The 26,847-nt window shown below is 37.7% G+C and overlaps 1 long non-coding RNA gene and 1 pseudogene across 1 annotated transcript in view; one reads left to right on the top strand and one right to left on the bottom strand.

Annotated features, from left to right (window-relative positions):
- The window catches only part of LOC119536452, a 55,917-nt gene extending 33,954 nt beyond the window's left edge, over nt 1-21,963 (bottom strand). The window contains exon 1 of the long non-coding RNA XR_005217396.1: nt 21,549-21,963. This is a non-coding gene — a long non-coding RNA (uncharacterized LOC119536452). The remainder of the gene's footprint in view (nt 1-21,548) is intronic.
- A 589-nt stretch (nt 21,964-22,552) lies between these two features.
- On the top strand, nt 22,553-24,288 carry LOC119536555 (annotated as a pseudogene).
- Nucleotides 24,289-26,847: the final 2,559 nt, after the last annotated feature.

The raw sequence follows: 26,847 nt of genomic DNA, 5'->3' as shown, positions 1-26,847 counted from the left end.
TACTTTTCCCTAATGTGTTCCCTAATTTCAGGAGTCTGCAAAGATAGACAATTATTAAAATATTGAAGCACTGTGGCTTTCATCTTGATTGAGAATATTTCAGTCTCCACATAAATCATTGTGACTTTATGTATAGAATGATTATAGAAGCATGTCATAGGACACATATATTGGAAAGAGTAAGGAAATGTATTGATCGTAGTGGATATTTCTGGGTGAAACAGGGCAGGCCAATTTTTTCATCCTCATTTAAACCTGCTTTTAGAAAATTGTATTTTCAGCTGCATTCCAAAAGTCTATAAAATTGTTTAGAACTGAAAGAGACTGCTATGCAGTAGACCAAGTACTGAAACTGAAAAAGTAAAGACACTTGCGTTCAATAATGGCTCACTAATTAGTTGAGTACAACCATTCCTGCGAGGACTTTAAGAACTAACCAAATGACTGAAAATAGGTTTAAGTCCATGATTAAATCATTGAAAAATACTGAGGAATTACCAGGCCAAGTTCCAACATAAGACTGAACAGAGAGAAAGGAGCTTGGCATATGGAGCTACATTTCCACTGGGCGGTTTTACAATCCAATAAATGACCTACTGGGACATGTGTTGGAAACTAAGTCCTGGCAAGTGTAGAGGCCCTGGAAAATCCCAAGGACACTGTGCTGCGATCTTGAAGTGTTGCAACCCAAGAGTAAAACTGAAAAGGTAAACTGGCTCCCCATTACATGGCAAGCCAGGCTGAAGTCATTTGGATTTTCTGGAAATGTCAGTCACTGAAATTGAACAATAGGATTAGTGCTTGCTGGTGCCTAAAGTGCCTGGCTGAGAAAGCAACAATCCTCACTGGTGCAGGTAACATCATTGTAAGACAAAAGCTATTGCTTACCAGATCTGAAATACGATGTGTGCACATGGCATCACAGGTATTCAGGTGCAAGTGGAGACAAGACAACATCAAGAGTAACCAGAAAGAAGTATACAAGTCCACCAAAACACATATAAAATATACTAATAGCAGCTTTATTTATCAAGGCATAAGCTCAGAGCAACAGAGAAATGGATAAACAAATTGTATTATCCTTATACCACAGAATATTGCAGATCAGTAATTAAGAAATAATTATGAATATATGCTAAAAGAGAGAAATCCACAAGGATTATTTTGAGCAAAAGATGCTAAAGTTACACACTCTATTATATAACTTATATGACTTTCAAGCAAAGCAATTTTAATCCATTGTGATAGAAATCATAAAAATAGTTGTCATTGTAAGGTAACACATGGAAAGGGGAGCAATAGAAACATCTTGTTGAAGCAATTATTTCTATATTCATCTGTGTGATGGTTACAGAGATTAACCATATATATCTGTGTGGATGTGTGTGTGTATATATACATATTTATGTATATATATGTGTCTATGGTTATTATATAGAGAGAGCTCATTATCTTTATATACACACTGCATCAAATTATATCTGTAATGTGCACCATAAACATATATATTATATGTAATGAAGATACTGATATATACCCTCAAAGGTTGTACACTTTGTATATCTCATTTTATATTTTATACCTCTATGAAAATAGAGTAAAAATGGATAAAATAGATTTAAAAGTGAAAAGTACTAAATAGACATGCTATAACTAAAAAACTCAACATCTAAAAATTAAGAATTTGCTAGATGAGATTAATAAGGGATTGGAATTAAAAGAAGACAGGATTTATGTTCTAGAAAAATAATATACATAGAAAATATGAAACCCAAACATAGAAAAAAAATCTATTAAAAGTGGAAAGGAGCTTAAGAGCTTCATGGAACTCCTTAGGTCTAAACAGACTTATAATTGGAGGAAACCTGTATGTGAAGAGATAATGATTGACAATTTTCCAGAAGTTCAGCAAGACCTCAACAAAAAAATTCAAGAATCTCAGTGAACCCAAAGCAGGATAATTACAAAGAAATCACACTTGCCCATGTTATTGTCAAATTTCTGAAAGACAAAGACAAACATAAAATCATAAAAGCAGTCGGATTAAAAAGTACATAGTGTACCCCATCCAAGAAGCAACATAAGACTGAGAATAGGCTGCTCAAGGGAAACAGTGGAAGCCAGAAGACAAAGACACAACATGGATAAGAAGCTGAAAGTAAATAATTGTCAAGTTAAAATTCTATGAAATATCTTTAAAATAGAGGTAAAGTAATATGTTTTTCATAAAAACAAATACTGGTATAATTTTTTGCTAATAGTCCTGCATTAGGCCAAATATTAAAGACAGTTCAGGTGTTTGGAAAATTATTCCAGATGGAAATATAGAATAGCAGGAACAAATAAAGAGCACTGGAAATGGTAAATATGCATGTAAATACAAATGGATATTGACTGAAAGAAAATCTTTTCTGAATTTTTTCTGAAACTTTTGTACACTGCTGGAGAGAATATAAACTGGTCTAAATATTTTGTAATACAATTTGCTGGTATATTTGTAATATAAAATCCTGATATTTGTAAAGACTATAAAACAGCATTTACACCCAACAGAGACCTGTAATATGTCCCTCAGTCCAGGTACATGAATGCTCATAGCTTTACTACTTTTAATAGACAAAGTTGAAAATTCCCATCAACAGTAAGATAGACAAATTTTGAAGTATTCATGCAATGGAGAACTATGAAGCTATGAGAATAAATCAATGATACAAACTACAATATATTACCAAGTGAAAGAAGCCAGACATGAAAGAGTTTATCATGTACGATCCTGATTTTAGCAAGTTCAAAAACTAGCAACAACAATGTATTATATTGAAAATCAGGAAACTAGCTACCTTTTGGAGGAGTAATTTCTGAAATGCAGTGCAAAGGGGGCTCCAGTGACATTGCTACTGGTGTGTTTCTTGATGTGGGTATGTTTCTATGAGTGTGTACATTTTTGTGAAAATGTGTTGATCTGTCTAGTTACATTGAAAGTACTGAACGCCATATATCTTATATTAAATAGTAAAATAGCACAATGGGAGAAAGAGAGGGAGGGAAGGGGGGGAGAGTAAAAAGAGGGAGGGGAACCCAGGCAAGTTCCCTTGTAAACATGCTCATCAGACCCCTTAATGGTATTTACAGGAGCAGATATAAAGAAGGGCTCTTACATTTGGGATGCTTTCAGCAGGATACACCTGGTCTACCTAGATGGTTCTGGTAAGCAAATCTGAAGCTGATGGATTTGAGGGCATAGAAAATGTCATGACCAGCTCCGTAGCTGCTGAGGTATAAAATGGAGATGCGCTAGTTGAGTAGCTGATGGACCTCACTCATCATCCATCACTTAGAGACCTTCCGTGTTAAATCTGGGCCAGCATGCATCTGAATGCTGTGAGGAGGCTCCGGGGAGCTGCATTTCTCCAGGCCATGCCTGTGTTTTGTGGTTTCCTGTACCTAGGAGTTATAGCGAAAACTGATACAGGCTAAGATCTCTAATTCTAATGACACTGATTTGACAATAGATCATTTGTAGAATCCTGCTTTCCAACTGTTTTCTTGACTTTATATCATCTGTCCAGTTATAGGAAAATAGCTTTCGGTTCAGGTGGAGCTAGGGCAAGAAGAGGGTAGAAGTGGGAGAAATCATGCACTTCCCATTCAACTGCTCCAGGCACGGAAGAAAAAAAAAAAAAAAAAAAAAAAGATGTCTCTTATATAACCTAATTGGTGATGGTTTATTTTCCTTCCACTTAACCAAATTCATGAATCACTGATATTCCAATCATTGTCTCTTCAACAGGATAAATATTGTTTGACCTCAAAGTTTTATAGTGGGTCTTAGTGGAAAGATTCTCAGGAAGATAAAATATATCCCTCTATGCTTGACAAGATAGTTTCTCACAGGAAGTGTCTTTGGACTACTCCATATACCTGGGTAAGTTGCTTTACTTTCTTTTATTTTGACGGCACTGCTTTACAATAACTCTAAATTTCTATTTCTTCTAGTTTCACTATTATTCTTTTTATGTCAGTGGTGAATGATATTTTTATATTTTTCTACTTCTGGATATTAATTAATTGTAAGAGAGACAAAAGGTGGGTGTAAATTTCAATACTTAGGCATTCTTTGAGATAACTTTGGATATTAATTTCTAAATTTGAATTAATGAGTGTTAAATACATCAAATAGATTAAACAGATTATTTATTTGATATGATACAGAATAATAGTACAAAATTTGAAGCATACAATTTAAAATTTACTGACAATTATAAACATTCCAAAATAAAATTATAATTACAATTAAAATGAAGAGAACATACTTCAGAACATATTTGTTTGGTAAATATTTGTTAATAACTATCTCTTTGTTCACAGTCAGTGCTGCCATTAAAGGGATTAGCATGGAATAGATAGAAAGTCACATAAAGTACAATTTTCATGGGAAATCCACTGTGTGTTATGGAAAGCAGTGGGACAGGGAAATTTCCCTAAGGGAGGTGATAGCTCAGGTGATGATTCAAGCACAAATAGGAGTTTGGGGGGACAGCATGGTACTTTCTCAGCATCACGTAAATGTATCCCAGTGCAAATAACACAACAAATGCTGCAGTACATTTGCGCAGTCACAACCTGAGTACTTAAAATATGGGCCTGAAATCTGGAAATGCAATTTGTCAGTAAAGAAAATAACAGAAAGTACAAATGCTCACCCACAGCTATCCTATAGGAAAAATAATGAATACAAAATAGTCTCTAAGCATGCAACAGGTTTTTAAATAATAAAACACAAAATCAAATTAAATGTCTATGAATAGATTGTCAATTAATAGATTACTTAAAAGTGTATCAGTTCAATGGAATGAAGATGCAGCAAATGACTGGTAATAAAAAGGGAAAAATAAAGAACTGCTTTATGCCTTCACACTGATCTAAAGTATTGAGTAAAGCAATGATATTGCTCAATCTTTTCTATGACATGCTTCTAATATTTTTCAACTTATTCAAAAGACGTGTGTGTGTACACATGAGTGGGTGTAAGTGAGCTATGTGCTGGAAAATATCACTGAATGTGAACCCACACACCCCTTGAGTATTCTGTATGTAGTAACTTAAAAAGCAAACAAGTAAATACATTTCTGTAAATTAATTTCTGATGTGTTAGGTTTATGTGATTTTATTATTATTCATTTTTATTTAAATATTCTTTTTTATGATTTTTCCACTGAATTATAAATTTAAAAAATACATTCAGGGAAAAGAAGTCAAGGGTGAAAGGAGAGAAGAGTTGAAGAAAATTTCAAATGCAAAGCTTAGTAGTTATCCCTCTGTGGTCCTTTAGGTACATTAGAGAGACCTGCATCTTATGCATGCCCTATTGGCTGGTTCTGGAAGGGATGTGTGAATCTAGAGTTTCTCCAAGAGTTTTCAGGGGAGAGACTGTCCCTTAGGATCAAGAAAAATACTCACGCACACGTTCTAACATCCTGGTGTGGTGAGAAGAGTCCTTAGGCTGAAAGAGGGAGGCAGGTGTGTCTCTCTTTAGGATCACACACTTTTGCCCTTGGTGTTAGTCTCTGTGGGAGGGTCTGAAGCACGAGTCTGCTGGGTGAACAGGATTATCCCAGACCTCAGAGGTCCCTGCTCATCCCCATCTGCCTGCCTTCCCAGGGGTGACCTCCGCAGCAGAGCCCAGCAGAGCCCAGAAATGACACCCTGGCAATCAGATCCAAGTAATGAATGAAGACACTAACCATTCCTTTCTCATTTTTTAAAACATCATGTTTTTGGTCACTGTGTTAATTAGCCTGTGTGGGTTAGTGGCGAATGGAATTGTCATCTGGTTGCTTGGCTTCATCATCAAGAGGAACCCCTTCTCTGTCTACATCCTCAACTTAGCAAGCAATGACTTCATCTTCCTGTTAGGTGTAGTTGTGTGGTTAACAATGTCTCTTTTACATCACCATCCACCTATTTATGAGTCACTCATGGTAGGACTCACCATCACCTCCTGGCTGGTGGACCTGAGTCTCATGACAGCCATCAGCTCCCAGTGCTGCCTCTCCGTGCTCTTCCCAATCTGGTACAGATGCCGCTGCCCCGCACACCTCTCCACCATCGTCTGTTCCCTGATTTGGGGCCAGTCATTTTTTTTAGGGATCTTGGCACTTTCGTGTGAATACTTTGAGGATTTACCATGTGGTGTGATGTATGTTGTCTGTTATGTGATTGTTCCCTTTGCATTTCTGGTGCTTTGTGTGTCCAGCCTGATTCTCCTCATCCGTGTCCACTGCTGCTCCTGGCGCAGACAGTCCACCAAGCTCCACCTGATTGTCTTTCTCACCGTCCTGACGTTCCTGATTTTTGGCCTCCCTCTGGGTGTAAGCTTACTGACATGTAGTACGCATTCAGACTTTCTCCCTGAGTGCCAGATTCTTGCGCCCATCTGCCTTCTCCTGTCTGTTGTGAACAGCAGCATGAACCCCCTCATATACTTCTCTGTTGGAAGGCACAGGCAAGAGCGGGAGAAGAAGTCACTCAGAGAAGTTCTCCAGAGTGCGCTGGAGGATGGCAACGAGCCAAGCTGAGGGGTAGAAGCCTTATCCTCATGGACAACGAGAGGTCTGTAAGAGCCCAGGGGGAGTGGGACGCTCAGCTATGACTATAAAAATGACCCTACACCAAGGACCACCTCTCTGGGGCCTATAGCTTAAAAAAAGATATCATAACTCTACTATAGTTTATTATGTGCATGTGCATTTAACAGTAAGAATTCATTAGGAGAAAACAGATCTCACAACTATTGATTGGTATTTACAAGTAGGTTATTGCTACCATGTCCATGTTTACCTCCTTGTGTTTTCCTATTAGAAAACGTCCTCTTCTATTGATTTTTATCCCAGGCTTTCCAAGGTTTCCAGACCCACTACACTCCTAGTGGAGGGGTACAGCACAAGGTCCATATATGTGAGGGATATCCTCAGCCCAGCAGGAGGCAGTCTCCTGTTACCCTCTGCTGATCCTGCCCTGTCTTTGGATATCTTCCCTCTCTTCTCACATGGTGCCCTGGGAACCATCTGAAAGAGAATGTGCTGCAAAATCCCTTTTCCAGTGCCCACCTGGAGACTGTTATAATCAGATGTCTTTTGATGTAATTGTGATCTCTCTAAAATTCCCTGGCATGCAAGGCCCTGGGTTCTACATCTAACGAAGTAATCTTTTTGATCTGATTTTGCATATTTGTTCCATTCCCCAAATGGGTGGGGACACATCTCCATGGAAATAATTTAATAGAAGTTATCACCCACATTTGGGTGACTCATTTCTCCATGGAAACACTCAGTCAAGAGGTTCCATCCACCAAGATTGGGTTAAAAGAGCATGACTTTTGTGGGGGACATAATATGTCCAAACTGGCACAAATGGATAAATAAAACATGGCATATACATACAAGGGGATATTATTCAGCCATAGAGAGGAATGAGGTCTGATACATGTGACAGCATTGATGAACCCTGAAGACACCATGTTGAGTGAAGTAAGCCAGACAGAAAAGGACACATATTGTAAGTTCTTACTGATAAGAAGCAATTAGAGGAAGCAAAATAATAGAGTGAGAATATAGAATACACATTACCAAGGGACAAGGTGGGGATAGGAATGGGATGTTAAGGCTTAAAATGTACAGGGTTCCTATTTGGAATGAAGGAAATGTTTTGGTAATAGATGAGTGCTGACAGTAGCACAACATGGTGAACATAATTAACATCAATGGAATACATATCTGAATGTGATTAAAAGGGGAAATGTTAGACTGTATACATGGCAACAGAATAAAACTTTTTATTAATAAAACATCTTTAAAAATCCATGGAACTATACTATATGTACAGTGGGCCCTAAGCTAAACCATGGTCTTTGGTTAATAGTACAATTAATAAAATGTGCTGTCATCAATTGTAACAAGTTTTTCCCAACAATGGAAGGTGTTCTTGGGGGGGTAGTGTATGAGAATCCTGTATTTTGTTCTTGATTGTTCTGTAAACCCCAAAGGTCTCTAATAAAGAAAAAAAGAAGGGACAATGATATATAAATAGAAACTACTTCAGGTATTTGGAAACTTTCAGAATGGAGACACATCATTAAAATATGCATGTTAGTGGAACTTTGAATAGGAAGTGAGCTATGGTAGGTCTGTACAGATTAGAATGAAATAGCAACACATCCTCAAGTAATTTGGATAGAGAATAAACATATATATTCAGGGCCCCTCTGAAGAGTGGGAAGGGGATGTAGAGGTTTTGGACTTCCTCACCTGGATTGTTGCTGATGTTCTCACAAACACTGGGAACTGACAGCTTGATGTGTTGAGCCCTCTGTCCTGGAGCTGGCCCCTATGAAGGTTGTTACTGCAAGGAGAGGCTAAACCTGCTTGTAGTTGTGCCTAAGAGTCTCCCCCTGAGTGCCTCTTTGTTGCTCAGATGTGGCCCTCTCTCTCTAGCTAAGCCACCTTGGCCGCTGACCTCACTGCCCTCCCCCCTACATGGGACCTGACTCGCAGGGGTGTAAATCTCCCTGGCAATGCAGGATTTGACTCCTGGGGATGAATCTGGACCCAGCATCGTGGAACTGAGAACATCTTGACCAAAAGGGGGATGAGAAATGAAACAAAATAAACCTTCAGTAGCTGAGAGATTTCAAGTGGAGTCAAGAGGTCACTCTGAGGGACATTCTTACGCACTATATAGATAACACTTTTTAGGTTTTAATGTATTGGAATAGCTAGAAGTAAATACCTGAAACTACCAAACTCCAACCCAGTTGCCTTGACTCTTGAAGACGATTGTATAATAATGTAGCTTACAAGCGGTGACAGTGTGATTGTGAAAACCCTGTGGATCGCACTCACTTTATCAGTGTATGGATGGATGAGTAAAAGAAAGGGGAGAACACCTAAATGAAAAATAGGGTAGGATGTGGGGGGGTGACCTGGGTTATTTTTTTTTTTATTCTTATTCTGATTCTTTCTGGTGTAAGGAAAATGTTCAAAAATAGATTGGGGCGATGAATGCACAACTATAAGATGGTAGTGTGAACAGTTGATTGTACACCATGGATGATTATATGGTATGTGACTATTTCTCAATAAAACTGAATTTAAAAAAATATGCATGTAAGTATCTGTGGTTTCATCTCTTTCAGGAAGGAATAGGCTTTGTGTGTCTATTATAGAAAAAAACAGGGTGACAGCAATAGGCCAGAGAGGAAATTGAAATATTTACAGAAAGGGTCTTTCATGGCAGAGACTGATCAGGAAGAGGGATTCAGGGAATAATGCATAATTTATACAGTGATTCTTGTACCAAGTGCACCTGAAGACCTTTCAGGAGAATGAGCATGTTTAGAAAGAACATAAGGAAACCAATTGGTTTTACACTCCTGGGGACTGAGAATACTTGGTGAACTGTTAAGAAGGGTGTCTTAGTTTGCCAGAGCTGCTTTCACAAATACCGCACAGTGGTTTGGGCTTCAACAACAAGTATGTATTGTCTCAAAGTTTGGAAGCAAGAAGTCTCAAATCAAGATATCAGCAAGGCCTGCTTTCTCCCAGAATGTGTAGTGTCCAGGTGCTGGCTGCTGGCAATGCTTTGGGTTCCTTGGCTCACCTATCTGCATCCTCTCCCATGACTTCATCTCTCTCTCCTTGTCTGCTCTTTCATTTTTTTTCTGGCTTCTGGCTTCTGACTTCTCTTTGGGGCTTTTACTGACTTCTGTGACTTCCGTGTTCTCTTTTGAAGGCCTCCAGTAAAGCAGGTTAAATTGATTCAGTTGGTCACACCCTGATTCGGTTGGTCACATCTTCACTAAAAATAGCATCTTCAAGGGTTCACTTAATATTGGTTCACACCCACCAGAAAGTGGAATAAGATTAAAAAATATGTTTTCTGGTATATAGTTCAACCTACCACAGGAGGAAATAGGAAAAAGCAGAGAAAAACAGATTGTCCTTGTAAACATACCTACCTGGCAATAAGTCAACTCTTAAACTGAGCCAGAATCTTCAATCTCCTGATGTATACTTTGATCCATATAGTCCACTCCTGATGTACTCATCATTCTCCCAGAAACATGCAATATGTTTACTATTGTGCAATGGTCAAGTGATGATATCCTTGTTTGCTCTTCCTAAATTCTGAACCAATAAAGCAGTAAAAATCTTGGAAAAGAAAAAAATTATATGTCACTCTGCTACACATTAGATTCTCACTCAGCTACACAATTTGTACTGTATTTTATTGGTCATAAGATAGACAAAGAAGAGAATAGACTTCCGTGCATAATAATATACATGGAAGACACTAAACTTTAAGAGAATCACTCATAGTTAAATAAATATCAAAGGTACCACTACAGAGAATTGTGGAAAGACCATATGTTCAAAGAGTGCTTGCCAAAGAATCAGACTCCTTCTAAATAAAAAAAAATTTCAAGAAGAGTTGTAGGCTTAAAGGTGAAAGATATAACAGAATATAATATAGAAGAAAATCTTTATAATCCTGGAATACAGTAATTTTTAAAAGTAAAGAAAAAGTACAAAGAATAAATGAAGAAATTGATAATTTGGCCTACAAGAGTTAAGAAATTCTGTAGATATGAAAAGAACAAGAAAAATCTCACAGTGGGAGGGTAAATATTTGGAAACACATATAACCAATAAAATGCTATTACCCTGAGATTGAAAACCTAGAAATTAGGTTATATCAGTTCCTAATGAGTAAGACAATTATTCAGGCATTTCATAAAATTCCTAAAAACATAAACCTCATCAACCCTGACAAGAGAAGAAATGTAAAATATGAACATTCCTGTATGTAAAAATTGAATATGTAATTACAAAGTCTCACTAAGAAAACACGAGGCCCAAACAATTTCACTATGGTTTTCTTCCAATCCTTTTGTAAGCAATAACATCAATCTTACACATACTCTTCCAGAGAAAAGAAGAGGTAATTCATTCAAATGTGTTTTCTAAGCCCATATTTAGCTTCATATGAAAATCTGGAAATATTACAGGGCTGGAAAACTGCAGACTAATCTCTCTAGTGACTCTGTGTTCAGAAACCCAAACACAATGTTACCAAATCAAAATCAGTGCTAAATAAGTCAACTGAGTTTTACTTTCAGTGGACAAAGTAAACATCATAGGAAAAATCCAGGAAGCTCAGGGTTTGTTGGCCTCTGCTTGATTGTGTTCAGGGTTTGCACCATCCTTGCAGGAAGGAAAAAGGAGGGGAACTTAGGAAATTCTGGTGCTGTGGAGTGATAGGGATTGGAGGAAGAAGCCATCTACAGTATCACTGATGAACGTAACGTGGAAAAAGACATCAAGTTATGCTAATACAGCATAAAATGCCTGAAGTCTCCAGGTAAAATGGGCATTTGCTATGAAAAGAGAAAAATACATCTGCTGGGGATCAGACAGGAAACAAAACACGACTTTGGAGTTCCTGGTGTTCTGAACCCCTAGCTTCAGTCCTGCTCTAGATCATAACTCAAACTTCAGGATATCATGTAAGGTGTCGTCTTTCACAACGATAAGTCTTTGACTGTTCTAGTTTCCCGGGAAATGTATCACAAGAATTGTAGAAAACTGCCACCGCATGGCTGTTCCTGATTTACTCATCTTAGAAGATCATCAAATAGGTGAAATGCTTGTTTCGGTCTCCTGGTGGTTAAGTTTTACAGAATAAAAACAATGCTCATTCTGAAAATATCAAGTACACCAAAGAAAAGACAAAACAGGGACTGATTCAGAAAGGAAAATAAAATAAGGTAAGAACTACAGATTTAAAATCATCAAGTACCTGAAGACCAAAAGTGAGCCTTACAGAAACAGAACTTTCTTTAAGAGGGTAATGTAGAAATGTGGAAAGATAAGCTGTACAAAACAGTTAGACGAAGTGTGCAGAACCCATCTCCTCACTTATTCAATGAATGAGGTATGTTCTGAGATCTGATATACCAAAGATTTCCCAAGACGACTCACCTATAAAGCAGAGAAGGAATCCATAGAAACAGTGGACAGTGAGGCAGATTTTCAAGAGATAAAAGTAGTTTTTAAATGTCATATAGACAATGATCGTAAGAAAAGGGAATTAAAAAAAAAATGCCTGTCAGTGAGGAAGGGACACAATTCTGAGTTGTTGAATACAAGGGGATTAATTCTCCAGAGTGTCACCAGCAACTATTAATAAACCCAAGATAAATGTACTAAAACTCAGTGCAGTAAGGGGAAAAAACACCTTGACAGAGTCTCAGCAGAGCCTTAGACAGGGGAAGTCAGATGTGGAATTTCTATAGAGCTTTGGGGTCTGGCACAAATGATTTATGGTGACTTGTTCATGGTTGGAAATTGTTTGGTGAAACTTTGGGTAAAGTTTGCAATACAAGGGCTTAGGATTCTTGCCACAGTGAGGCAAGTGTCTTGAGTGAGTATTTGGTAACTAACTCTTATTTTATAATGAGCTGTTTGCTCAGGTGAAGAGGCTATTGTCCATGATAAAAAGATCTTTAGGAATTTGCTGCCTCAAATAGTGAAGTTATTTGTTAGTTTGCAGATTAACTTTCCTGAACAAAGGTTTTCTAGAACAACCAAGTTGACATAGGTGGTTTACAATCTTATCTAATTCATATTGTCATAGATGGTCTCATTTCTCATTTCTTACGATCATTTTGTCAATGGTATTGATCAGTGTGATTCAGCCATTAAAAGCTGTGATGGCCAGCAGCCTGACATAATACTGAACAAAACAGCACAGGTTCTGTGAAGACACAAGAGAAACCACTAGCTCAAGATGGAGATTCAAATACCCCTGCTTCATTGCTCCTTGATACTAGGAAGGAAAACCTATGTATGGACAAGGATCTTGGTTATATATGTCATTGAATGTGATAACATCTTGAGATTAATAGATAGGAAGCCTATTAAGGTTGTGATATATTTTTAAATCAAATCAAATTTTTCTTATTTATCTAATAAAATGTAAAGCTCTAAGTCCAAACAAACTTACATATTTGAGTTTTGGCACAATGAATAAACATGAGGCTTTATCCATTTTCAATAAATATCGATAACTATTGGGAAATAAGAGTTTCCAGAAAAATACAAATGAGAAAATATTTCCATGATAATTATTAAAACAGGGGTAAGGAGTAGGATTACAAAGAGCTTGCTGTAACATTCAGTTATAGTGTAAAAACTGAAAAAATATAGGAACTGATAAAACCTCAGTGAATGAGCCCAACAGCAGAATGGAGGAGGTCAGAGGAAAGAATTTAATTATTAGAAGTTACAACAATGGGAAAGCTCTGTGGTCATGGATAATCACTCTCTCTGTAACTCAGTTTCCTCTTGAGCAAGAAGGGGGTAGAAATGTTGCTTAATTTACATGTTGGGGGATTAAATAACTCTGTGAATATACAGGACTTGTTTTTTATTTATAAAAAGTTACATTAATCATTCAGTAAGGATTACTATTAATATGTAAATTGTGGAATAAAATTACAAAATCATAGGTTGGATTATATTATCCCTCCTCACTAGATCAGAAAGATGTCCAAATCTTCGCCCTGGACTATTATGTCTTGTATCATGTACAGTGTCCTTCTGTCTAGCCTAATACCATTATTTCCTCTTTCTTGCTTACCAGATTCTTTCCCATTGCCTTTCTTTTGTTACAGGGACAAATTCATTTCACAAGTATTCCTTTTTTTTATGGGTTATGTCTCCAATGTATTTCCTTTTTTTTTTTTTTTTGCCTTTTCTAGTTTGCATTTATAAATAAAGTAAACTTCTTGTCCTTACCAGTCTATTATTATTCTTTGATCATAACCCTTATCACAATTTGTAATGACTTCTGCCATTTTGGTGTTATTGTATGATTCTCCCAGCCTCTGGGAAGACTTCTAAGATTGAGAATATTGCCTCATGATTAATTTACTACGTTACAGTGCTTTGTACATATTAATCTCTGAAAATTTTACCTTTGTAGTTTGAATATTCCATTCCCATTAAATGCATACATTTTATTTCACTCATTAGCTTAAGATATGTAAATTCAAACACTCCTTAAAGGAATAGAGTTGATATTCCATGACATTGCTCTTTAAACATTTGTCTTTTGCATAAATTCTAGTAATTTGCATATTGTATTTCTTTTTGGGTGAATATTACCAACAAAATTGTATTTTTTGCACAGTCTTAAGATTATGTCTGAGGCTGAAAACATGAGCAGTTTTGTCCTACATAAAGTTTAAAATCATATATGTATGTATGTACTCTTTAAGTACAACTTTTCAAACAATCTTTTAATTTGGAATTATTCATAGCTATCGTTATTAATTATGCATACTTTTTGTAATAAAGAAAGGTTGGTTAAAGCCTTACCTTGTGCAGGTTTTATTTCTACTGCTATTTATAGTAAGACACTTCTACAGAGCTGTCTGTTTTCATGGATTTCATATCTCATTCAATTCTTCCCTGCCCCTATTTGAATGAGGATTTAGTTGCCAACATTCCACTGACAGCATTTTTGTCAAAGACATAATGTGCTCACCATTGACAAATTCATTGGCTTGGTCTTAATTTTATTAATGAGAGAGTTAAATTTGATCCAGTTCATCACTCTCCAATCTTAGAGCATGTTATTCAACAGGCATTATAACTTAGCTCTTTCCTCGTTTTTGTTTTACCTGCTTTTCCCCTTCACTTGAGTCTCCATTGTTGGTTACTATTCATTCTGGCATTCATAACTATGGAGGCCTGAAGAAACCCATTCTCAGACTCCTTTCCTTAATCATCCCCCTAACCCTGACTACCTAGTGACCTCATCCTAGCAATGACTTTAATGCCATATATAAATAAATGACACCAAATGTTGAACAATAAATACTATCCACCAAATTTGAAAATATGCACATAGGCCCAAAAAATAAAGGAACCAAATGTTGTGGTCCCTTGCTATAAACCATGGATGGAATAGATTCATGTGATTTTTGTATATTTTTACATTGGGAGTCCTAAGTGTTTGGTGTCTATCTAGGTAGTAATGCAGTAATGAATCAAGGTTACCAGAAATATTTTTGGTAAGTGTGAAAACCTTGAGAAATGGATACCAATAAATCTGAATACACTGAACCACTGAACAATTGAATCCATTGGTCTTCTGTGGATAGCAAAAGCAAAGCATCCTCTTCTGTCTGTGAATCCAGTCATCCACTACTTGGACACCCAACATTGACCTTATGTGACAGTTATATTAGGAGACATGTCTCCATCTCTATGACTGATCATACCCAGTGATCAACCATTCTATGGTTAATTCTTTGAATGGCTGAAATGTGTATCCACCATGGCCTAGTTATATGAAGATGGTGTACAGGGATATCTTGGTATAGAAAAGGGTCTGAAGGAGTAACAAATTAATTCTGGAGCAGTTTCAGGTATCACCTGCCCTCCCCCACAGACACTTATGTCAACGTGGAGGCCTAAAAACTCCAGTCCTCATTAATAAGCCATTAATTGGTGAGCATTGAAATTCTGAAAAGTCTGAGACGTGGATGTACTGAACGGACCAAAAATAATGGTAGGAGAATCCATGATGAAAATGTTTCCCTGATTCCAATGGAGATAATAGTTGCCCAAAGTGATACAATGCGATCCAGACTTTGGGGCTTATTTGTATCAGAGTCAGGGTCAACTTGTATGGAAACAGTAGTAAATGCTTGAACTGTACTTTGATATTGGCTAATTTGTTCCCAGGAATGAATGAGGTATCAGACTACACATTCTTCCTGGTTATGCTTAATCCAAATAACTCAAAGTGTTGATAACAGGAAGTTAATTTTACATGGAACATCATGGCCATTCGCCCATTTCCAAAGCAAAATCTCTTGATTTAAGACACGGAAGTCGCTTCAGTACCCCATACTCTTGCCACAAAATGCACCACATATACTTACTCAGCCTTCCTCGGATGAATCCACAGAAGTTTATCAGGGAAAGAAAATGTTCAGATTTGGGAGGTATTGGGGATGCCTGGCTTTGAGGAAAAAAAAATCTAGAATGGGCCATCAGTCATACTAAGAGCTTGTGGTTGCTTAGGGATAAAAGTACTTTTAACCTGGAACTTTCCCAGAAGGCTCCCATGTCTATAAATCTATTCTGTGCCTATTTCCTCAGTTCTTGAATGCATAGTTGTGAAATACATGCTGGAAACTTTCCAGAATCCCCCTGATCCTTGGAGTGCTGGGTCACATGTATAAAAGCCAAGGAGAAGCTACTTTCTTAAAAAAAAAAGAGTAAACCTCATATGGCATGGCAATCCTGGGGAACTACAAGATATTTTTCCCACTAATAAAGTTTTGAAAAATAAAAGAGTATGAAATTGTACATTATCCCACTGTTCAGTAAAGTAGAGAGATGAATCTTTAATAAACAATAGGCAATTATAACATTAATCTAGTGGTGACTCTAATATCAGCTGGTATTTCATAAGCGGTCTCAAAGTGAAGCCCAGTAAGGCAGATACTAGCCCCTAAAATGGGGTTATTTGATCTGACATATGTTCCTCTATGAATTAAAAATACCATCAACAGTTTGTTTTTTCCTGATGGGGCCATCGGTCTGTCTTTTACCAGTCTTACACTTCCAACTGATGGCATGAGGCGACTCTGCTCTTTGCTAAGGTCAGTTGTACATACTATGCAATCAGCCATAGAAGCAGGAAAATGACTAATGATGTAAATCCATCTATGAAATACCCTCTCAGCAACAATCAAGCCAGTGCCTGCTTGACCAAACGCGTGAGTCCATCACCAAGTTGAAACATGAAATTAACCATCACACTAATGGTTTGGAAAGATACATGCATGTCAGTGGGCAGGAGATATCTCCCCATACATTTCAGAAGCCTGACAACTTTAAGAAGTTTCTAGGGGTCAGTCATCTGAAGGATGAAAAGACATCTCTTTTCCAGTGAAATACCAGATGCTCTAACCTGCACCCTGCACCAATACAAAAGATACACAATGCTTGCTAGGCCCTTTGAATTCTCATGGCAACTATCACCACAGTTGAACAGGCCAAGGTTTAATCATTGGATAATTGACTAAACCATTTTATCCAGTAACCTTTATGGTTTCCAGTTCCATGTGAGGCATGGAGAAAGACAACAACAACAGCTTAATCATCAATTAAATCTATAAAAATAAGAATTTCTACAAAGCACTGTGGCATAACTTTGGACTGAAATATATGTATCCATGAATAAACTAGACAAATAAAATATATAAGAAACCAACAAAATTTTCAAAAGACATCTATTAGCAAATGTGATACCAGACTATACCAAATGAGACAGAGACTCTGGTATGTACACAGATTATATTAATACATACATACATATACATATGTGTATATCATGTACTATGGCAGGCTAACAAATTCATTAGCTTATCACACTCTACACAGCTTCTGACTTAACAACAAAATGAAAGATATTCTTGCTTATCACTCTTTCAACAAGGGTGAAAGACATTAATAAAAGTGAATACCTAATATTCAGGAAAGAGGGTGGGAATCAGGAGAGAATGATAAACTTGCTATTTTTCTATTTTCAGTATGGACAAACCTATCTATCACTGATTTCCCAATGCTATGACTTATAATGTGATCTCTTGAAAAAGCTGGATGCATCATTCATATCCAATATGACCTTGGTGTGGAGATCATGTTGACATTTTATCTCAGGCAAATCTATAGAAAACAACAATACTTGCATCAGTCAGAATCAATGTAGAGAAATATTATAATGAACCCTAATGGTGAGGAATGAAACACATGGAGATAGATCAGGATGGCCGGGCCAATTACATTCACTTTCCACCCAGCAGCTTATCAGAGAAAAGGCTCATAAATGCTGGGTTATTTCACTGGAAGAACTAAAAGCACAGGCTAATATTAGCCACTGAACAGTGGAGGCTCCCTCCTACTTACGTTACCCAGGACGTCTCCATTGTTACATAATGCTTAGGGACCACCTCCTCACTGTGTTTTCTCTATAACTATGTAGGGCTGGAGTTAGTGTTATGGTTTCACGACATGTTTCACTGACTTGTATGCACTTATCTTAACTTAGCAACACAGATAAAATACAAGTTTCACCTTCAAAGCTGCAAAACTGTGTCATGGGACAGGGTCCTTTTCTACTGGTTTAAATGGGCCATGGTGTATGCTACTTGAGCTAAGCATATTTCTTTGTAGGATAAGTGGAGTTAAAGGAAGCACAGTGTCAATTCTCTACTTATAAGCATTTGCCATCAACCTTGTTTTATAACTTCTTTTGTTCCCATGCACCCTTTGCATTATGTGAATTACTTACATGTTTGACAATAGACATATTATTTAGTCTCACTTATGCTTCATTTTTAAAGTGGGTTATCCTGCATGTAGTCTTCTAGAAATGACTTTCTTTTACTCAATTTCATATTGTTAGGGAGACTCTTATTTACAAACAATGTAGAATAGCAGAAACTGATTTAAAATGTCACATGAAATCTTTTTTTTTTTAATGGGCAGAACAATGGTTTTCAAACTTCAGATATCAGAGAGCAAACACAGTGAACCATGAGGGAGGGTACAGAAATTAGGTAAGCACTACATTTCCCCAGTTTTCTACCTCAACAAAATCATCAGTTTCTACCAGATATTGGAGGAACTCGGGAAAAGCCTGGCAGACACCTGGAGATGAGGAGACAATGCAAGGAAACTAGGGAGTTCTAGGTGGCTAGAATTTACTGAGCAGAGTACCAGGCAGAATTGAACTACAGGGAGAGAGAGATTGGGAGATAAGCAGAGGTCACCCTTTAGTCTTCCACTGAATACTGATCAGCATCTGCATGTAAGGAAAACACAATGGGCTGGGGAAAGAACCACCCAAAAGGATCAGAGGGAACAAGCCGTAGAGTTCTTAAGGTAGGAAACTGATTGTTTTGACAACACTAATACTGGGGGAAAAGAATCTCATAACTCCTGGCATATTGGGTAGAATAGTCAGATCTGTTGCCTTAGCAGTTGGGAATAATTAACTCTACACAAGAGGCTGCTTTCGTCCAACCTAACAAAGCTTAAATGCAAGTGTTGAAAAGATCAATCTCTTTCCACATAATTAACTCCTCACAAAGCAAAACTCAAGAATATTTATAGGAATTTTAAAGTTGTTACCCAAAAAGTTAAAATTCTGAGATCCAGATAAGCATCACCAGACGTGCAAAGAAAAAAGTAAATATCAACAACACACAGGAGGAAAATTAGTCAATTGTAGCAACTTATAAAATTAGTATACAAAGACATTAAAACAGACACCATAACTATATTTCTTATGGGCAAAATGATAGAGGGAAGATTGAGTGTGATAAGCAGAGACACGGAAGTCAGAAGATATATGCAGCCTAGAAGAAACACAATTTAATAAAAACATAGAAATATGCATGTGGGCACAATTCTAAGATGGGCCTTAGATCTCTATCACAAGATGTGCACAGCCTGCAAAATTCCCAGGATTGTTAATATGATGGGTTCTATTTTGGTGATTTGGGTATGCTATTTGAACAAATTTAAACACAGGAATACTATTGGGAGAACGTGATCTAATCACATGAGCCCTTAAAATGCAAAGGTTTTTGATGTCCTATGCACTAGGAGGATTTGACTCAACACTGCCAGCTTGAAGAATTTAATTAAAACAAAGAAATAGAGGGGGAAGAAAGAGAAGAAGGAGGAAAAAGAGAGGGGAAAGGAGGAGGAGGAATTGATGAAACAATTGCATAACTTGGTATGTCTCAAAGAAACAACAATGTTCACTCCAAGACACATTCCCAAATACTAAAACACAATGGAGAAAAAATAAGACAAGAAACTGATGAAATATAATGCATCATGAAAACCCAAATTATTTTTTAGTGTTCAAAAAATATTACTATGATTTTTTGCCAACAAGTAAATCATCCATAAAAATTAAAAGACTTTATTGTCTGGAAATTAGCATTTTTCTCTTAAATAATGTTAATAGTAGAGTATTTTAACATGAATATTATTTAGAAAATAAAGATGATGAGCATATTGATAATGGGTTTAGCAAAAATGTCAATAACATAAAGGACCTACAGAAATTGCAAAACAACTATAGCATGAAGAGGATGAAAAGCCATAGGGGCAAATAAATTCAGATGTGGAATGTGAACCAGATAAATGCATAATGGACTCCATTGCTAGAGAAAGAAAAATATGAATAAACACAGAAAATGCTTTAATGAGTACATCACAGCACAGGTATTTATAAGGAAAAGGCAGATAGGCACTCTCATTATGTGCATGTTAAATGGAGCCACTCCAACCAGATGGAGAGCAACAGTAGATATGTCCTGAGGATAGGAATAACTATACCAGAGGAGGAAGATGGGACAATTGCAATCTCAGTGCTGATGGACAGGAAGCAGAGACCCATGGAGTCTGAAAATGTTTACCTATATCCATGCATTTGGTTGAACTGTGTAACACAGCATATCATGTAGGTTTTTTTATGGATTACACATTCAGACAGTAAAATGAAGTATAGTCAGGAAAAGAAAAATTTAAACGTAAACAGAGAACTATTCTGACATAATTCAACATATTTCCCTGGTGTATATTTCTCTTTGTGAGTTTAACCTTAATTAACTGCTCTGAAGACAGCAAGAGCTCTCTACATAATTGATCTCTCTTATCCATTTAGGTGGCAGTCATTCATTTCATATGAATATCAAAGTCCTCTTAGGAAAATAGAGGCCCCATGGGTGGATGAAGTTAAATATAACGAGGATCAGCTCACTTCTACCAGCAAGACCCAATGGGTTTGAATCAAACTCAGAGGGTGAGTGTCCTCAGAGTTCTGGATCACAGTCAAGGTCCCCTATTGTAGCAACAAAACGTGTGTTAATCCTTGGGGGCAATCCCTATAGATCCTGGAAACTCAGGCTCCATATCAGATCTAATATTAACATTATGATCTGAAATTCAAACAAGCAAATAAATGTAGACCCCATCTTCCCTGAGACACACACACACACTTTTTTTTGGCACTGATATTTGTGAAATTAGGCTACTCCTTTCAACAATCAATTTATTCATGACCCTCGTAGGTTTACAAAGACCCTTAGGCTCAAGAAAAGAGAAACACTGACAGCTCTGAGTGGTCAATGAATGCACCTGTCTACAGGCATCACTGGCTCATTTATAGGTGAGTCAGACTTCTTCCCTATAGGGCGGGAACCACAGCAGTTACGAGATGACATTTCCAGAGTTTCCCATCCCAAGTCATAATTCATAGCAATTTGTTCCATTCCAAGGAAATCTCAAGCAAAATTTCGAGTAAAAATTTGTTCTATATGATTAAAATGTAACAACATTGCCCCTCCCCCCCCAAGAAAAGATGGAATTCACATTCAAAATCCCACTTACATGAAGCTCTTTACTTCCAATTCTGACACAAGTGTCTTCAAGGAAGATCAGATCATTTCTTTTCTTCTTCTTCTTAAGATGATTTTAAGAAGGCATTTAATTCAGTTTGACATAGCAGACATTCTGCCCTGGAGGGTGCATTGTGTTACATTAAAACAGAGGCCATATGACCAACGACAATAATTGGGCTTGATTTCAAATTTCAGCAGAGGACAAAAACACAAGTTCCTTTGACCAAGAATTTCAACCCAGCAGCACTGGCAAAACACTCCATTGTTTGTCTGAGACAACAAAATAGATTTAACTGGGCTACAAAAAGCCTAGTTTCTGAACAGACAAAAGAACAGATGCAGGCTTTTTTGGTCCATAAGATAAAGAGCACAAACTCAGAGTCCAATAATTATACTAAGTTACATCCCTCTGAGAAGCCAGCTTCCCATGTACAAGAAAACATAGGCCACAGAAGCATTATGAGAACCTGTGAGGTAGGTTCAGGACATGACAATAACAGAGCACCTGGAGCTCCAGTGAGCACCTGTGCCTCAAAGCTGATACGGGGGAAGACACGATAGGCAGGCTGGAGTGGTCACCTTCCATCCTGTTCATATCCTTTCATATATACATGAAAAACTACAAAGCATTGCTAAAGAAATCAAAGAAAATCTAAATAAATAGAAGGGCATCTTGTATGGATTGAAAGACTAAATATTGTTAAGACATCAATTCCACCCAAAGTGACTTAGACAATTATTGTAATCCCAATCAAAATTCCAACAGCAAGCACCTCCCTTCATATCCAGGGCCTCCCAGAGTAATGCAGTCCCAATCCTGTGCTCTTCCCCAACCTCCTCACAGCACCTTCTAAGATGGCTTCCCCCCAGTCTCTCAGGAATATTGAGCCACCCCTGTTTCATTCCCTGAGCTCCACTGCAGAGGCCAAGGTTTGTACCTGAGTCTCACTCTGCCCTTGGGCAGTGGAGCCCCAGATTGGGGCAGGAGGCACAATGTCTCAGGCTCTGCCAACAAATGGCACTCAACTGTTAAGCAAAATATAGTGAAGTAGTTTGAAATAGTAAAACATCTTGCAGACTATAGCACCTTCAGGGCCCCTTGCAAGTGGAAGCATTTGGAGACAACAATAAATTCACCCAAAACCAAAAGCAGCTAAGCAAAACAGGATAGGTTACTCGACTACAAGTCATGGACTATAAATTCACATAAAGCAGTGCATTGTTTAAGATAAAGATTAACAAGGAGGGTAAGAGACATGGGGGAGAGAATGGAAAATTCCATTCCCAGAACCTCACCCACAGCCCCTCAGTTAGGTCAGAGGCTTCAAAGGCCAATTGACAATCCCTAATTTGAATGTGTATGAACCAATCAAAATGTGCCAGCATCTCTAATCTCACATTCCTTTGTTTAAACTAATAAAATCCTGTGTGCCAAAGAGCCTGGTGTGTGTCTCTCCCTGGAGCATGCCCATGCTCACCCCTTTGAGCATATACTTCTGTTCTCTTCAATAAACTTTTTTCACTTGTTTATACCTGCTTGTCTTATACTCGAATTCCTTCTTGCAACAAGACGTCGAGCCTAGAACAAGGGCACCAGTAACAAAGGTGTTCTGGTAACACTGGGTTCTCTCACCTCTGAACTTTCTTTTCTTGCAAGAGTGCTCACATGTTTTCTTACATGTGTACCTAATACATTTTCTACCTGCTTGCTCTTTGCTCTGCTGTGGCATTGAATTCCTTCTCACAGTCTGGCAAAGAACTTGGAAGCCTAGTCCAGTAACAACAGGAACTCAGTTTATATGAATTACAACCAATACCTGAGGAGGCAATAATGGATGGTCTGGAAACTGCAGTTTCACCCTGAGTTTACACAGTCAGCTAAGGTGCCCACTCTGGATATGTTGAAAAACACCATGACTACAAAGGAGTGCTTGCATTGTTTTGGTGCAGACTGCATTATCACAGCCCTCAGAATTTGCAAGCAGGTCAGTCCTACTTATTGTAAAAAACTAGTTTTCAAAAGATTACTAAGATCAGACCCAAACTTTGATGCACTGATCAGCAAAATTTATCCAAGTTGTGCTGAATATGAAACTCATCAAGACAGATTATTAGCCAGGACCAAAAAGCACAATAATCAGCTAGCACTCAGTCACAGCCTTGAGGAAGGACTGAAGATACAGGCCATGAAGAGACTCCAGTGAGGAAAGACACAACAGATTGAAAATGGTAGTGGAGCAGATGGTAATGGCAACAGTTCTCACTGTAGTAATGCACCCATACCTAGAAATCAGGAAGCAGGACCTAATAGCAAACAGAAAGAATTATCTGATGATTCTGGGCTTGAGCTTGATTATAACAATGCAACAATGTCCACTGACCCTGTAATGGATGGTGCTAGTGAAACTGAATTTGTATTCGAGCTTCATCCCACACTTATGCAAAAAGACAGCAGTACACAGACAAGATACATAAAAACTTCAAGCAACACCACTGTTGATCACTTAGCCAAATATTTGGCTGTGAGGTTAGTTTTAGAAGAACTCTGGGGCAAAAGAGAATGAAACCAGATGAACCTTCCTACAGCTAGTGAGAAGCAGCATACTATTTACACAGTAACAGCCAAAGGCCAATTCACTGTACTAAATGGCACTTTTTCTTTGGAGTTGGTCAGTGAGAAATACTGCAGAGTGAACAAACACTATGAACCCAAGAAAGAGCATAAATGAGCTTTTCCTAAAAACAATTCAGAGAATGAACTTTTTAAGTTGCCTATTTCTTTAACATTAAGATGTACAGTCATAAGACTTCTGGGAAGACAGCAGATTAGGAGAGGCAGAGAAAATTTCTCCTCTGTGAAAAAGAGTAGATAAAGGGCAAAGAGCACTCCCGAACAGCAGATCCAGGGCGCCACCTGATGAACAGGGACTCTATACCACATAGTGGGGACTTAGGTGGAGAGGCACAGAAAATGCACTGGAAAGGATGGGGTGAGTTTGTTCAGCCTGGACTGTTGTCAGGGACTGGTGGCCGGAACTGGCCACTAAGCACAGGAGAGAGAAGCTTTCCACACTGCTTGCATCCATTTCAGCAATTGACTGGGGAGATGCAACCATTCAGAGCCCTGCAGCCAAAAGCACCTGTGAGGGAACTCAGAATTCAGTGGTCTTCTGGTGACTGCACTCACTCTTCCTCCATGGAAGGCTGTGATGTGAACAGCTGAGAGGCAAGGGTGCCACACTGAAGTGACAGGAGCCCCTCCCCATCCCAGAGCCTCACAGGCACATGACAGACAGGGACTGTGGTACATTTGAGCTGGAGTTTGAAATGCACAGCCCCTCAGCCCCAGAGTGATCCACTCATAGCCCCGGGAACTGCTAGACTCTCTGTGTTCTGAAGCAGACTCCCCACAGAATTGTGCAGGGCCCACCCCCCATCCAGAGGACTGGCAGTCCCCAGTGCACACAGAATACACAGATAAAGTTGTGCACAGATGAAGTTGGGGGAGAGGTGGCTTTAGAGTAAATGGTGGCTTAAAAGAGACATCTTCTGGTAGGACAGGGAGAGTGTACTCTACCAAGGTGAAGCTCTGCCAATTAACAGATGAATGTTCAAATAATCCTACATATCCCAAAATAAACTTATCAAGATTAGCAAATGTCCTGAGGTCAATAACAGAAAATCATAAAGCACATAAAGAAACTAGAAAATATGGACAAACCAAATTACCAAATTAAAAATCTGGAGGAGACACAGAACTTGGAGCACTTAATCAAAGGACTACACACAAATCTCCAAAACAACTTCAGTAAGTTGTCTAAACACATAAGATATCAAGAAGACTCTAGAAGAGCATAAAGAAGAATGTGAAGGAGTAAATTTAAAAAATAGCATATCTTATGGAAATAAAACATACTGTTGATCTAATTAAAAATATACTAGAGACACACAACAGCATATTTGAAGAGGCAGTAGAAAGAAAATAAGTGAATTAGAGGAAAGAGAATTGAAAGTGAACACAAAAAGAACAAATGGTGAAAAAAGTAAAAAAAAAATTTGAAATGGATTCAGGGAAATGATGAACAACATGAAGCACACAATTATAAGAATCACTGGTGCACCAGAAGAAGAACAGGAGGGTAAAGATAAAGTCAGGGAAAACTTCCCAACTCTTATGAATGACATAAATATGGAAATCAAAGGTGCCTAATGAACTCTAAATAGAATAAATCCAAATAAACCCACTCTGAAGCCTATACTAATCAGATTGTGAAATGCTGAAGGGAAGGACAAACTCCTGAAATCAGCAAGAGAGAAGTGATTCACCACATACAAGGGAAACCAAATAAGACAAATTCAGAATACACAGAAGGTACCAGGCAGGTGAGAAGGCAGTGGTATAAAATATTTAAGACTTTGAAAATGAAAAATTGCCAGCCAAGAATTCTTTATCAAGTAAAGTTCTCCTTCAAAATTGATTTTCACAGACAAAAAAATGTTGAGAAAATTTGTTAAAAAGAGACCTGCAATGCAAGAAATATTAAAGGGAGTTCTACTGGCTGAGAAAAAAGAAAAGGAGAGCGAGGTCTGGGGAAGGACACAAAACTGAAGAGGATTAGTAAGGGTAATTTAAAGGAAAAAATAGAGGGGGTGGAAGAATGAATCTGACAAATAAAAACAAAAGAATAAGCTGGTTGATTCAGGAACTGACTTTGCAGTAATAACATTGACTGCGAATGGATTAGACTCCCCAATTAAAAGATACAGGTTGGCAGAATGCATTAAAAAATATGAACCATCAATATGCTATTTACAAGAGACTCATCATAGACACAGTGACACAAAAAGATCGAAAGTGAAAGTATGGAAGGAAATATTTCACACAGGCTACAGCCAAAAGAAAGCAGGGCTAGCAATAATAATATCACACAAAATAGACTTTAAATGCAAAATATCATAAGAGACAAAGAGGTACACTATATATTAATAAAAGGGACAATTCACCAGGAAGAAATATCAATCATAAATGTTTCTGCACCCAATCAAGCTGCTCCAAATACATGAGACCAACACTGGCAAAACTGAAGGTAGCAATAAATGTTTCTAAAAAAATTGTGGGAGACTTCAACACATCACTCTCTTCTATACACAGAGCAGCCCATCAGAGGACCAATAAGAAAAGTGAGAATGTAAAAGATGTGATATGATAAATGAATTATACTTAAAAAACATGAACAGGGCATTAACTCCCAAATTACTGGAATATACATTCTTGTCTTGCACTCATG

This window comes from Choloepus didactylus, chromosome 6 (assembly GCF_015220235.1).
Source record: "Choloepus didactylus isolate mChoDid1 chromosome 6, mChoDid1.pri, whole genome shotgun sequence".
Classification (NCBI taxonomy): Eukaryota; Metazoa; Chordata; class Mammalia; order Pilosa; family Megalonychidae; genus Choloepus; species Choloepus didactylus.
The sequence above is the reverse complement of the archived record's forward strand: the minus strand, read 5'-3'. Positions and strand labels throughout refer to the sequence as shown.